Here is a 15,924-nt window from a genome sequence, read left to right as displayed (position 1 = left end):
GCATAAAATATGTTCGTATATAATAATAAATATTAAAAAAAGAAAATATTCTACACAGACATGTACAAGAACCTATAAGAGGACAAACACTTATAATAAAAGCTAGAACAGGCATGGCAATTTACAAAGCACCAAGCCCCATAAACCCACCAGCATGGCAGGGATTAAATCAAACCTCACAGTTTTAACACTAAATATTAATGGACTTGCCTCACCAATTAAAAGACACAAGAAGGCCGGATTTTGTGGTCATGTCTTTAATCCCAGCACTTGGAAAGCAGAGGTAGGAGGATTGCTGTGAATTCTAGGCCACCCTTCCCTGTGAATACAGAGCAAATTCCAGGTTAGCCTGAGCTAGAGTGAGTCCCTACCTGAAAAAACCAAAAAAAAAAAAAAAAAAAAAGACACAAATAGTGTGGATGTGAAAAATGAACTCTTCCATCTGCTGCCTTCAAGAAACCTGCCTCACTATTAAATGTAGATATTTCCTCAAGGTGAAAAGATGGAAAATTGTTTTCCAAGCAAATGGAAATAAGAAACAAATGGGTGTAGCTATATTAATATCTGACAAAATAGACTTTAAACCAAAAGTAATCAAAAAGGACAAAGAAGGCCGCTACTCATCGAGAGAATGATTCAACAAGAGGACATCACAATCATGAATCTATATGTGCCAAACAAAGGTGCACCACATTTTATAAAGCAAAGCATAATTGACAACAAACAAGAAACAAATCCCAATACCATTATAGACAGCATTTGACAGATCATCCAAGCAGAAAATCAACAGGGAAATAATAGATCTCAGCAACACAGATCATTTAGTCATAACAGAAATCTACAAAACATTTCACCCCAATTCTACAGAATAAACATTCTTTTCAGCAGCCCACAGAACCTTCTCAAAAATAGATCATATATTAGGGCACAAAGCATGCCTCTATAAAATCAGGAAAACTGACCTAACTTCATGTATCATATTGGACCACAATGTGTTAAAGCTATACACCAGCTCCTGGAGACTGAACAGCATGCTATTAAACAATGGGTTGTGGAAGTAATCAAAAAGGAAATTGTAAAACTTCTTGACACCTGAATGATATGAAAAACACAACATACCAAAACCTGTGAGACACATGAAGGCAGTCCTAAGGGGAAAATTCATAGCCTTCATAACAAAGACAGAGAGATTTCATCTTACTAACCTAGTGTTCCACCTAAAGGCATTGGGAAAACAAAAACAATCCAACCCTATGAGTCCAGACTGAAATAAAGAATTAAGATTAGAGCTAAGGACAGTGGAAGACCACCTTGGAAGAGGTGCACTTGAAACTGCTTCTGCCATCTTGAACATAGGAGGCAAGTGAGAGCTGTGGTCTTTCTGCTAAGGAAAACAAGAAAATGGACACAGTCGTGCCCCAGAGCAGGGCTACAAGCATTGTAACTCTAGCCAAAGCTATAGAAGTAACACAGGTTCCAGATCTGAGCATGACAACAAGGAGAGCATCCTCCCCTGTCTCCTGGGCAGCTGGTAGGAAGGTCTGAGGTTTGAAGGATGGTGCTGTCTTGCTCTACCTAGGGCTGCATGATTCTATATGACTCTGCTTCTTTCCACAAGAGGAAGATCTTCTGGAGCCAGAAGAGCAGCTCCCCCTGCCTCCTTCATCTCCTGCTTCACAGGTTGATGCTGCCACTGGGTAACTACTGCCTCCTCTTCAGACCCCTGATAACCTGTCAGTCTTCTGGGACCACAACTATACTGTGGAGGACACCATGCACCACAGGAAAAGGGTTCATCAGCTAGAGCAAGTCGAAAAGCTGAGGAAGAAGCTCAAGACTGACCAGTAGAGGTGCAGAAGGCAGGAGATTCAGTTCGAGAAACTGAAGGAAGTTGTACACTACCAGAAATATAAAGATGACAGCATCAGCTGTGTGATTCTTCCATGTGACTACTTTGAGATTGTTGAAGTACCAACATAAAAAAAATGCACTGGTTTTTAGTAGTATAATACCAAACATCCTATCCTCTTAGCCTAAGCAGGAGTTTTATTTGAAAAAAAAAAAGTCACTTGACTTCTTGTGTAAAAACAATTCAGAATATTTTTTAAAATTAGATAGTGTAAAATTATTTTTTGTTTGTAATTTTAGAGCTTTTAAGTTAAAAATATTTTTGAAGTTATTTTTAAATCTTTAGAATCAATGCTTTTTATTGAGAGAACTTGTAATTTCAATTGGAGGTATAGGTCCAATAATAGGACATAACCTCTCAGAATTTATAGATGCTCACACACAGTTATATTTTAGTTAGAAGTGCATTTATTTTTCTCAAACATTAGTCAAGGATAAATTGTCAAGTCAATATTTTAAGAAAAAAAGATTTGTCTTTCTGTTGAAGAGAAAAGAGTAATTCCATACATAATCAATAAACAACTTCATAAAAAGTGTGTTTCTACAAAGCAAGCCTCTCTGCTGATCCTGAGCATTATAAAATTGGAAGTGTGTTGTTACTGGAAGATACTTGCTTCAGTAAAAACAATGAGACATTGTTGATTGCGAAGTAAAAATTGGGACCTAATCCATGATACAGTTTTTTCCTCTTCTTATCCCCCTAAATGACATCTTTATCCACAGCTAGTTATAGGTACACCTAAACCTCTAAGAATAATAGAATTAACAGAATTTGGCTTGTGTCATAATATGGTAATCTTGCCCCTAGTGATTTTCTTTTGGTCATAACTTAACATATAAAAATACTTCTTCACTAACACAAATTAGAATTGTATCCAACTTATTTAATAATATTTATTCAAAAGTAACTAAATATGTTGTTTTATTTTATTGAATGTTGACATTTAAACATGGCAGTTTCTGTTCACACTGTGAATTCTATCCTTTGAGAGAAATTTTACATGTATTTGAAGTGAAAATATCTTCTGAATAAATATTGCTATAAGAATTATCTATTTAGATTTAGAACAACCATTCCAGCTCTCCTATATTTCAAAGTACACTGTAGTTGGAATAACAGCCCCTTTATGAAAATATTAAAGATGTGATGTTCAAGTGTGAAAAACAATCAGAGCTGAAATTAATGAATTGGAAACTAAGAAAATTGATGAAATCAAGAGCTGATTCCATAAAAAAAAATTAACAAGATTGATAACCCCCTGGTGAATTTGATCAAATGAAAAAAAAAAGAAGTATAAAATTAACAAAACTAGAAAAAAGGGAGACATAAATGAAATTGGAAGAATCATCAGGATATATATCCAAAACCTCTACGCCACAAAATTGGATAGCCTGGAGAAAATGGATGAATTCCTAGACACATACCACCTACCAAAGCTAAACTCAGAGCACATAAATCTCCTAAACAAACCCATTACATCCATTGACACTGAAAATATAATCAAAAGCTTCCCCAAAGGAAAAGTCCAGGACCTGATGTATTCTCAACTGATTTCTGCCAAACCTTAATTTGAAGAACTAAAATTACTTTTCTCAAGATATTTCACATAATTGGAGAACATAGAAAGCTCAATTTCTTCATGAAGCTAGCATCACCCTAATACAAAAACAAGACACAGATATAACAAGAAAATTATAAATCTATATTCCTGGTAAACTTGGATGCAAAACTCCTGAATGAAATCCTCATAAACTGAATTCAACAACACATCAGAAGCATCTTCCACCTTGATCAAGCAGGCTTCATCCTAGGGGTGGTGTTCAGCATACAGAAATTGACAAATGTAGCTGGGTGTGGTGGTACATGCCTTTAATCTCAGCACTAGGGAGGCAGAAGTAAGAGGATCGTCAAGAGTTTGAGGCCACTCTAAGACCACATAGTGAATTCCACATCAGCCCAAACTAAACTGAGACCCTACCTTGGCCTTCCCCAAATAGGTTAATATACTAATAAATAAATGTATTCACAAGAACCACATGATCATTTCAGTAGATGCAGAGAAAGCCTTTGACAAAATATAACATCACTTTATGATTAAAATTCTGCAGAGACTAGACATGGAAGGCTTATATCTCCACATAGTAAAGGTTATATATATAGGACCTAAAGCCCAAGTCATGCTTACTGGGTAAAAACATAAGGAGTTCCCATTAAGATAAGGAACAAGGAAGAGGTTCCCATCCTCACCACTGCTCTTCAACATGGTACTAGAAATCCTAGCCCAAGCAATAAAGCAGGAGAAAGATATATACAGGAAACAAATTGAAAATGATGATGTCAATCTAGCTCTATTTGCAAATTACATGATCCTATACATAAGTGACTCAAAAGACTCACCATAAAAATTCTAAAGGTAATAAATTCTTCAGCAAGTGGCAGAGTACAAAATCAACACAAAAAAATAGTAGCTTTCCTATGCACAAAAAAATAAATATACACATGAAAGAAATCAATGAGGCTGGCCCATTTTCAATAGCCACAAAAAAAGAGAAAACCTTGGAATAACATTATCCAAGGATGTGGAAGATCTACATACTGAAAACATAAAAATACTCAAGAAAGAAATTGAGGAGGACATGCAAATATAGAAAAACCTTTCATGATTCTGGATAGGTAGAATTAATATTGTGAATGTGGCAAGTCCTACTGAAAGCAATATACAGATTCAATGAAATCCCAATAAAAATCCAACATCATTCTTCACAGAGATAGAGAAAATAATCACAATATTTATGTGGAATGGCAGAAGGCCTTGGATATTTAAAAATATCTTCAATAGAGAAATATTTCTTTAAGTACCACCATACCTAATATAAAGCTATGCTACAAGCCATAATGAAATTATTATGGTACTGGCATAAAAGTAGAAATACAGACCAATGAAACAGAACTGAAGACACAACCCTTAGCTCAAGCAACTACAGATAATTGATCTTGACAAAGGAGCTAACAACATACCTTAGAGAAAAGACAGCATCTTCAACAAATTTACTGGACAAACTGGATAACCATATGTAGAAAAATGAAACTAGATGCATTCTTGTCACCATCCACAAAAATCAACCCCAAATGGAAAAAAGATCTCAACATAAGACCTGAAACTTTTAAATGCATAGAAGAAAAAATAGGGTGAACTCTCCATAATATAGGAGTGGGAAAAGACTTCCTAAACAATAACCCAGTGACCCAGGAAAGTAATCAGTTACTCAACCCCTGGGATCTCATGAGGCTAAAAAACTTTTGTACAAAACAAACATACCATAAACAGAGCCTACCCACAAAATAGGAGAAATGCACCACCAATACCACAGACAGATGCATAATATCTAAACTTTAAGAAGAACTCAAAAATTAAGCAATAAAAAACTGAAACAAGGAATTTTGCAGAAGAGGGGAAGGGAGATTGTTAGAGCCATAAATTGGAACATTATGCACATAGACATTGCATCTTCCCCAGAACTGATGGCTGCCCCCACAATACATAACCCACAATCCTCCAATGAGGAGGGTCCCTTTGGAAAAAAGGAGCAGGGATAAGGGAAAGAAAGGTATCAACATATGCTCTTTACATACTAAGTATGACCATAACTAATAAAAAAATTGAAAAAAACTGAAACAATTCACTCAAAAAATAGGGCTGAGAACTAAATAGGGAAATTTCAGGTTGCTAATACTTAACAAATACAAGTGGCTAGTATTCACTTAATAAAATGTTCAACATCCTTAACTGTCAGGGAAATGCAAATGAAAACAACTCTGACATTCCATCCAGCCAAAATGGCAGTCATTAAAAAAATCAAGTGATAATAAATGTTGGTGAAAATGTGAGGAAATTGAAACCCTTATTCACTGCTGGTGGGAGGGCAAACTTGTACAACCACTATGGAATTCAATGTGTAGATTGGGGAAAAAGATTAAAATAATGCTATGAGCTGACTCAACCATTCCTCTATTAGGCATCTACCCTAAAGGCTCTACTTTTCGCTGCAGAGATATTTGCTCAACCATGTTTATAGCTGCTCAATTCACAATAACTAAGAACTGGAACCAATCCAAATGCCCATCATTTGATGATTGGATAATGAAGATGTGGTACATATACACAATGTAATTCTACTCAGCACTTAAGGAAAACTGATATGATGAAATTTGTAGGAAAGTGGGCAGTCTTGGAACAGATCATACCAAGTAAACTCATACAAGTACAGAAATACAAACACTACATATTCTCCTTCATCTGTTTCCTAACCTGGAACAGCTTGGCTTGCAGGCATACCTGACAGGCAACACCAGGAACAGAAAATAGGAATGGACGTGTTTGGGGAATGGAAAGGGGGGAGAAGTATACACAAAAATAAATACAAAAGATATTATTATCATTAAAACCTTCCTCTTGGATTAAAAGCAGATTAAAAAATATAACCCTCAATAGAAAGATGTGAGGATAACCTGAGAAGAAGGACCCTGGAAGGTTAGGCTTCATCCAACCCTAAAACATTTGGTTTTGGCTTGTAATTCCTGCTACCAGAAATCAGATACAACCCACAGTGAGCTATTAATTGGAGAGACATATTGGATCCCCAAAATAAGACAGGCTTCTGCCAAAGCACTTGGTTACCAGTCTGAGGTAAAAGGTAACACTGAATTGCTGAACACACCACATGCTGCCAACACAGAACATTAAGAGATCTGGCTAAATCTTGAAGGAAGTCTATTCCCAGATGATGTGCCCCTATTATGCTGAAATACTATATGAGCTTCTAGGGGAAAAATGGCCAACAATATTGTGTGCTAGCAGTGAACACTGCTATACAAAAGTAACCAGCCTGACAAGATGTACACACCTGTGCAATAGCGGCACACAGACTAGGTGGGTAACCATTGGCTCTCTGATTGGCTAAGAGATCTGCTCAGTGGAAAAGAACCCTTAGCTGGAACTGGGACCGAGTCCAAATCCTATGTAGACCAACATCATGAACTACAATAAGAAGCTTCCACTATTTTTTGACCAAAAGAGAGGCTACACCCATCAAAGTCTTAATTAACAATACATGTCCTGTTTAACCTATGCTGACCTCAGTCTCCATTGGAGAATGTGTTTTTATTTTTCAGAAGGCAGTGAGAACTGAAGACAACTAAAATCTATGAACAAAATAAGAATAGATAGCTGTATCACTGTTAGTCCATGAACCACCCCTCTCACATTATCCAGGACCCAGGTGAAACCAAGGAGGAACTGGCAAGATGAGCAAGAGTGCCACTCCTTGGCAAGCCTGACAGCCAGAGTCAGGGTGATGGAGACAGCCTCTGAGGATACTCAAAACATACCAAACAGAAATCCATAAGCTACTAAGAGCACAACACCAAAGTAGACTTAAAACACATCCATCACCCATCAGAGCTCAGCGAATTTTGCAGAAGAGGGTGCAGAAAGATTGTAAGGTCCACAAAATGGGAGGGAATATCCAGAGGCACCATCCCTCCTCCCTACACACACAATGACTGACTGTGGTTCTCACAACTCATAACCCACAGCCTCATGGTGTATACCAGGAATCCCACTGAGGGAGGGCCCTCAGTGGAATGGGGGCAGGAAGGATGAAAATGATGGTACCAACACATTATGTTTCCATAAAGAGTTGGAAGGGGATGATTCAATAGAGGGTATATTTGAGAGGGATTGGGGGAGGGAATTGTCATAGTTTATTATCTATACTTATGGAAGTTGTCAATAAAACCTTAAAAAATATCCAGGGATGGTTTTTATGTCATAGTTTAAAGATGTTGCTATTGGAAAAAAAAATGGTATAAGTTATATCACATCTCCATAGTAATTTTTACAGCTTCACATAAATTTACTCACATTATTTTTCTTATTGCCATGACTAAACATCTGACAAGAAGCAACTTAAGGGAGCAAGGGTTTGAGGGGACTCACAGTTGAAGATGGGAAATCCCATCATGGTGGAGAAGACATGGCAGAAAAAAGTAGGAGGTGGCTGGTAACACTGAGGAAGCAGAAAGCAAACAGGAAATGGGGTCAGACTATCAACCCTCAAGGTCTGCCCTAGTGATCCACTTCCTCCAGCAAGGTCCACCTGCTAAAGCATCTACAACCTTCCAAAACAGTGCCACTAGGTGTGGACCATGTTTTCAAACATGGGAGCCTTTCAGGGATATTCACATTCAAACTGCAACCTCCAAATAAAATTGTCAGTTTGGAAAAAAAGAAAAAAAAAAACCTTGAAAAAAAGCAGCAATAGTTTATTTTAGGAGACTGATAAAAAGACCCTCAGTCTTGGTAGTATTGATCTCAATAGAGAAGAATGATGTAAAAAAAATGAAAATAAAACATTGTTCAAGGGATCTGAGACCTTTATGGTGGGGAGAATCCAGGTGAGGGTTATAGTCCCTGGGGAATCTGCACAGAAATAACTACCTTCATTTCTGACCTTAAAATCCTCAGAACTCTGCTATTGCACAATGCAAAACATAAAGAAGAAGGGTAGAAAAATATTGATTTGCTTGGTAGGAACACACACCAGACCTGATGGTACAAGCCTGTAATTTCCAGCTACATGGGAGCCTGAAACAGCAGGATTACAAGTTTGTAGCCTACTTGGGCTACAGAATGAATTCAGGCCAGCCTGGGTAAGTTAGTGAGAACTTTTCAAAAATAAAAAGTGAAAAGAGGGTTGTGGATACAGCTCAGTGTAGAGGGAAACATTTGTGTAGCACACAAAAGGCCAATGTTTGAACCTAAGAACCAGAAGACGGAGAAAAATAAGGAAAGAGGAAGAAGAAGATGAAGTAGAAGGAGGGAGAAAGGAAGGTGTACAAGGAAGGAGAAGGAGGAAGTTAAAGCAGTTAAAGAGGAGAACAGCACTTTGTGGCAGAATCTGATTCCTCAACTTCACTTGCACTTCATCCATCTAAGATGCTTGGAAGACACACTTGTGGGGGATGGAGGGGTGGGGAATGATGTATGCCACGGCATGCATGTGGGGGCAGAGGACAGTTTTGAGGTGTCAGGCTTTGCCTTCTTCTTTGTTTGAAACAGAATCTCTTTTGTGGCTTTTGCTCCTATAAACACCAGAATAGCTGGCTCGTGAGCTTCGGGATTCTCCTATCTCTGGTTCCTATTGCCATGAGGGCATTGGGATTACAGAAGCATGCCCTACTTGTATCCAACTTCATGTGGATTCTGGGAATACAAACTACAGCCATCAGTCTTGTGCAGCAAGCATTCTTAACCACTGAGTCATCTTTTTAGCCCAAGGCACACTTTTATGTACAACAAAAGTGGGAGGAAAATCTGCTAATTAGTCCAGGATACATTGCTTCGTCTCAGAATTTTTACTTTATATTTATTAAATGAGGCATTTGATTGAATCTTGTCATTTAGATAGATTTAAAAAAATCATGTCACTCACATGTGATTTTCTAACAATAAAATATTATTGTTAAAAATAAATATTTGGGAAGTGGTAGAAAGTATGATGAAAATTAAAATGGCTGATGTTGAAGAATTCTTAGTCTCAGTGGGCTTGACATTCTGGGTGAGTCAATTCTCTGTGGTCCTGTGGAGGCTGCCCTGTGAATTGTAGCGTGATAAGCAGCATCTACCCACTAGATGCCAGTAGCACTCTGTTCCACTCCTGACTTATGAAAATTATTCCAGACATTGTCAAGTGTTCCCTTAATATTTATGTCCTTGTGGGCAAAACCACCCCAGTTAAAAACCATGCTTCTAGAATATAACTTCTATCACTTGCTGATCTTTATGTTTTTACAAGGAAGACTGCAAATTGTATTTCTATTTTAGCTAGAAGCCTTTATTCCCTAATAGTACATCAGAAACATCTATGTTCTTATGCAAACATATCTACTCTTTGATCCAATGTTGAAAATGAAAGCTGCTCCCAAATTTTACCCATTATACATAAAGTCATGATGACCACTTTGTGCATAAATCATTTTCTATAACTGATTTCCCTAGGATAGATGTCTCATAATAGAATAAGCAAACCAAACAGTACTGAGGTGTCCAAATTACATGAACAGAATGTGTAGTTTGAAGACATAGACTGGGAATACTATGTCTGGTATATGAATCACCATCTCTCAAAACATGTTCCCAAGGACAAGTGGCATTCCTTGAGTTGAAATTCAAAACTAAATCTGTAATTGACCAATTAATCAAAGATTGAATAGATAAAAATTTTTTCTTTTAATTTTTTTTATCCAATGAATATTTCCTTATCCTAGCAATCTTCTACTTGCTAAAAATGAGCTCTGGCAATTTTTAAATGTGTAGTTAAGAAATCAGTATTCAATGCATGTGTGTGTGTATATATGTATATTTTGCAAGAAAGAAGGAGTACTATGAGACAGGAGGAAGTGTTCTAAACTGAGGAAGAAGAAGGAAAACAAGAGAAGATAATGTGACCTGAAAACAAAAGGATGTAGTATTGGGAAGGGTGAGTGAACCTGGTAAGGCAAGGGAGTTAAGAATCAAGTGTAATGATATATGTACATGAAAACGTCACAATGAAACCTATTACTTTGTATGCTAACTAAAAATAAATTTTAAAATATCAAACACACAGAGAAATCAGTATTCATGGTGGGGACATAGAAAATGCTTTATAGTTTCATTTTGGTTTTTAGCAAACTGGCAGGGTACAGAAGGACACACAGATCTCAGTAGCCTTCCTGTACACCAATGGCAAACACACTGAGAGAGACTACAGGGAATCATCCCCACTCACAATAGGCTCAAAAACTAAATATTTTGGAATATTCCTAACTACAAGGAAGTAAAAGACATCTACAATGAAAACTTCAAAACATTAAAGAAAAAGATTGAGGATGACACCAGACAAGGGAATAATCTCCAGTGTTCATGGATTAGAATTTATATCATGAAAATGACTGTCCTACAAAAAGCAATGCAACACCAATAAAAATTCCCATACCATTCTTTATAGAAATAAAAAAGTCATTCAATTCATATGGAAGCACAAGAATGCACGGATTGGCTGGGATTATCATGGTGGCAGTATCAGGCTTTATGTAGGGTCTAAGGGCTGAACTCAGGCACTTAGGCTGATTGGACAAGTACTTTACCCACTGACACATCTCCCCAGCCCCAAACTGTTTTTATTAAATACATATACACACAGTCTGAGGATCATGACCTGAGACTTATCAAATCTAAGGTGCCATGCATGTCAGTGACCCCTGCCAGAGGCCTAGGTAAGTCAGAAGCCTACAGAGCCTTGCCCAGTTAACTGTTAATTTTGGTTGTTAACTTAAGAAGTTAACTCTGTTAACATAGGATTCCATTAGCATAGTTGTCAGATGTGAAGTGTTAAATTACGTGATTTGCAAAATGGATTGAGTTGTGCCTAAACATTCACTTCCTGAGTCCTGCTCTCCACAGTGGCCCAGGAACTCTTCTGGTTTTAACCTTGTTGGGTTCCTTCCTAATCATGTGATGTTGGCTCAGTTATATACATAGCCTTTGTTTCTTCATCTATAAATGATATAAATATATCCAAGTGACAGGGTCACTAAGAACACTGAGTCAATGACTACAAACACTCAGGACTGTGCTTGCCACATAGTAATGGAGATTTGAGAACTAGCTGCCTGCACAATCGCTAGCATTACATTTACACCTAACTTTCATATTTGGAGTACTTCCTCCCACCACAAACATTTTTGATCCAGTAAGTTGGATATATGTCTTTGTAATATGTCTCCTTAGTTCTTTTGCATGTCTAGTGTGAGAAGCATTGAGCAACCTCTCCTCCCTGGACTTTTCTTACTACTCAGCCACTTGCTGATCAACTACCTAAATATTTCTCCAAGGATCACAACATAAGTGATGAAACTGTACCTTGCTGACTATGCTATCAGCCTAAAAAATACTGGTGGAAAAGCCCAAGGGACCCAGGGTCTTACTTCATCATGCCATCATATAATAAACTTATCCAACAAAGTCACTTCATGTCTCAGTGAAATAGCAACCATAAGTAGATGATCTAAAGGCCACTTCCCAACAGGTGCACCTAAGATGAGTGCCATTGTAATTCCACCTGAATTCTTCTGCCTCAGGCATTTTCACCTGACTGAAACATTCTGAAGAATGCAATCACTCAGCTATTCAGGATGCTCAGGATCTCAGCAAAGACCATATTGAAGAGCAGCACTTTCCTTTCATGCTGGAAGATACTTCCTATACTTAGGATGAAAACTCCATGCAAACTATCACTGGAGCCCCAACATACGCTCACCTACAGCTTTGAAGTCTATCAGCCTGTGAGAAGCACACTGGTGCAATTTCAATAAGGGTTTGTGGCAGACAATAGCTTCTGATTGGGGCACCATCCCACCCATGTCAGAAATCAGCTGGAGCATAATCAGCTTTGTATGACATAACAGCACTGCTCCACAGCTACTTCATGTTCTGAAGACTGCTTAATATTGAAGCCACACATCAGAAAGCTAGAGAACCTGAAATGTATGCCTATTTCTCAAAAGGGGGCTGAGTAAGAATAAAAAGGTGGAAGTTGCTGCCACAAGGAACCTATCTCAATCTAGCAGCCATTCAAGTGTAAGCCCATTCTGTACAAGTTCTGGCATGCCCAGAATGGCCTTGGCTACTGACCAATATGGTGGTGCTGCTGCTGGCCATGGAAGGCAATGCAGCAGGCACAGTAGCTGCTGCTCTGATCTAGTCAATACTGATTGAACACTATGCATAGCATAGTACAAGTTCATTGTCTTATTTAGCTATTATGATCACTTTACCAGGTATTTGTCTATTCTATTTTCTGTTGTTATAAGTCAGTGTTACACACTTTGTAATTTATAAAGAAAAGAAGTCTATTTAGCTCATTATCTGCAAAGCACTAGAGTATGGTGCCAGCATTTTTTAAACATTCTCTCAAGGCCTTCCTTATATAATGAGAATACGTGTGTGTGTGTGTTTGTGTGTGTGTGTGTGTGTGTGTGTGTGTGTGTGTGTGTGTATACATGAAGTGCAAGCTGGCTAAGTTAGTTCTCTTCATTTTCTTACAAAGTCACCAGTGTAACTAAAGGCCCTACCCTTATGATCTTAACTTTAATTACATCCCCAAATTCACACCTCCAAGTACTATAGTTGGATGAAGTTTCCATAGTCTCAATATTTCTTCATAATGAGAAATAACTTTTAGGATAAGTTTTGGCAGAGATGTTCAAATCACAGCACTATTATTATTATCATTATCAACATAAAATTGCTGAGTCATAAAGGGACTAAATAACATTCTCCAATGAAGTTAGACAGTACAGTGTCAATGCCTGTGTCTGTGACCATTGTCTCCAGAATTTCTGTTCTATAATAAAGAGATGCTTTTGTAACACCCTGGGCATTAAAATATATAGCTGGAGAAAGCATACAGCATATGCTACATATAGGAAAAAAGTCACTATTAGAAAAAGTAAAGCACAAATTCTGCAGAAGTAGAGAAAGCATCACTATGAGACTATGTATATAGACTGGAGTAGGTTAGAGAGGGTGTATTGTTCCTGGCCCCTTTTTTTACCTAAGGAGGATTAAGCATGCTGTGTTATTTATCACAAGAACTAAAACTATCTCAAATGATAAAGAGACCTCAAAGGTCAGACCCAAGTAGGTGTAATCCAGCAGCACATGGACTTTGAATGAATGGATATAGACAGTATCTGATTCAAAGAGGTGCAACCCAAGGGAAGTGGATGTTCTGGAGGGATACTAGAAGGTTCTATATGATAACAATGGAGGACAAATTCTCCTTGACATGGGGAGAGGAAGGATCATGAAGATGATCAGAAGAAAAGCACAGTTTATTATTAAGTTAGATTTGAAAGAGGGACAATGAATCAGATTATCCTTAAAGGAAGAACTTTACTAAGGGAATTATTAACACCAAGGACAGCATATCAGGAGTATGGAGGATAGTTCCCAGAGCACTCACAAGACAAAGTAAGCATGTACCTCTACAGGTTTCCAAGGGATGAGAATTCTAAGTTAATATATAACCTGTGCTATGAGGGTTGTGTGACTTGGGCTACATGCTAAGAGTCACAGAGGCACTGGATAGTTGATTTTATGTTTGGATGATCTGCCTATTGATAATAATGGAGTATTGAAGTCCCCAACTATGATGGCGTTGGTGTTTATTTCTGTTTTATTATCAAGTAGGTTTTGGTTTTTAAACTGTGGTGCACCTGTGTTTGGCACATATATATTTATGATTGTGATGTGCTCATCCAAATTCCCTTGATGAAATGAGTAAAAAGTGGCCTTCTTTGTCTTTTTAATTTTTTTTTGTTTATTTTTATTTATTTATTTGAGAGTGATCGGCAGAGAGAGAAAAAGGCAGATAGATAGAGAGAGAATGGGCATGCCAGGACCTCCAGCCACTGCAAACAAACTTTAGATGCATGTGCCCCCTTATGCATCTGGTTTGCTTGAGTTGTGAGAAATCAATGCTCTAACTGAGGTCTTTAGTCTTGACAGGCAAGCACTTAACCACTAAGCCATCTTTATAGCCCTTTGTCCTTTTTTGATTACTTTTTGTCTGAAGTCTATTTTATCAGAGATTAATATAGCAACACCTGCTTGTTTCTTATTCCCATTTGCTTGGAATATCACTTTCCACCCCTTCACTCTGAGAAGGTGTCTATATTTAGTGGTGAGGTAGGTTTCCTGAAGATAGTACATAGAAGGGTTCTTTTCTGATCTACCCTGTTAACTTGTGTCTTTTGATGGGTAAATTAAGACCATTAAGGTTTAAGATAATAACTGTGAGGGTTGCTTCAATCCCTGTCATGTTGTGGTGCTTTACAAGGTTTAGTGTTTTCTTGGGCTTTGTACTTTTTTTTGAGCCTTCTCTAGTTTTAGTTACTATGGTCTGCTTCTTGCAGGCTCTTGAGATTGGTTGTTTGATTCTTCTGTGCGGAGAATTCCCTGAAGTAGTCCTCTAAGTTTGGCTTTGTGTTCATATAATCATTGAGCTGGCTTTTGTCATGGAAAGTTTTTCCTTCAGCATCTATTATGAGGGATCCCTTCACTTGGTACAGTAGTTTGGGTTGAAACCCATAGATTTTAGACTTTGAAGTGCTCCATTCCAGGCATTTCTGGATTTCAGGTTTCCATTGAGAAATATAAAATAATTCTGATGGACTTGCCTTATGTAATGCATTGTTTCTCTCTTGCTGCTTTTAGCATTCTCTCTTTATTTCCATTGTTTAGAGTTTTAACTATGATGTGCCTTGGAGAATTTCTTCTTTGGTCTAATCTGTTTGAAATTCTGTGAGCTTCTTGTATCTTGATAGGACTCTCTTTTGAAAGGGTTGGAAAGTTTTCTTCCAAAATTTTGTTGAATAACTTCTCCATGCCTCTGGTCTGAATTTCTTCCCCTTCTGGTATACCCATGATACAAATGTTAGGACATTTTAGGGTATCCCACAGTTCCCTCATGCTCTGTCCATAAGAATTTTTGAACTTATTAAAGGTTTTGGACTCCTGAACTATTTCTTCTGTTTTGTCTTCCATCTCTGAAGTTCTGTCTTCCACATGACTTAACTCTGTTCTTGTGGGCTTCTAGAGAGGTTTGCACTAATTCAATTTGGTTTGTATTTTCTGCTGCCTTTTTCTTTATAGTATCCATCCCTTTGTCAAGTTCCAATTTCAGGTCATTTTTTAAAATTTTTCTTAGTGCTTCTTGGAATTCATTCTTGAATTTATTTATGACTTCATTAAGCTTAACCATCTGGTTATTGAGATCCTCTATTTTTTGGCTCACCTTCAGTTCACCTAACTCTCTTTTGAGTTTTGGGTTTTGTCTATTAGGTCCAACCTAGTGAAGACAGCTGTGTGGATTGCATTTATGTAATTATTGTTCTTTTGTTGATTTGTT

The sequence above is a fragment of the Jaculus jaculus genome, chromosome 6 (genome assembly GCF_020740685.1).
Source record: "Jaculus jaculus isolate mJacJac1 chromosome 6, mJacJac1.mat.Y.cur, whole genome shotgun sequence".
Taxonomy (NCBI): Eukaryota; Metazoa; Chordata; class Mammalia; order Rodentia; family Dipodidae; genus Jaculus; species Jaculus jaculus.
Note: the sequence above shows the minus strand (reverse complement) of the source record.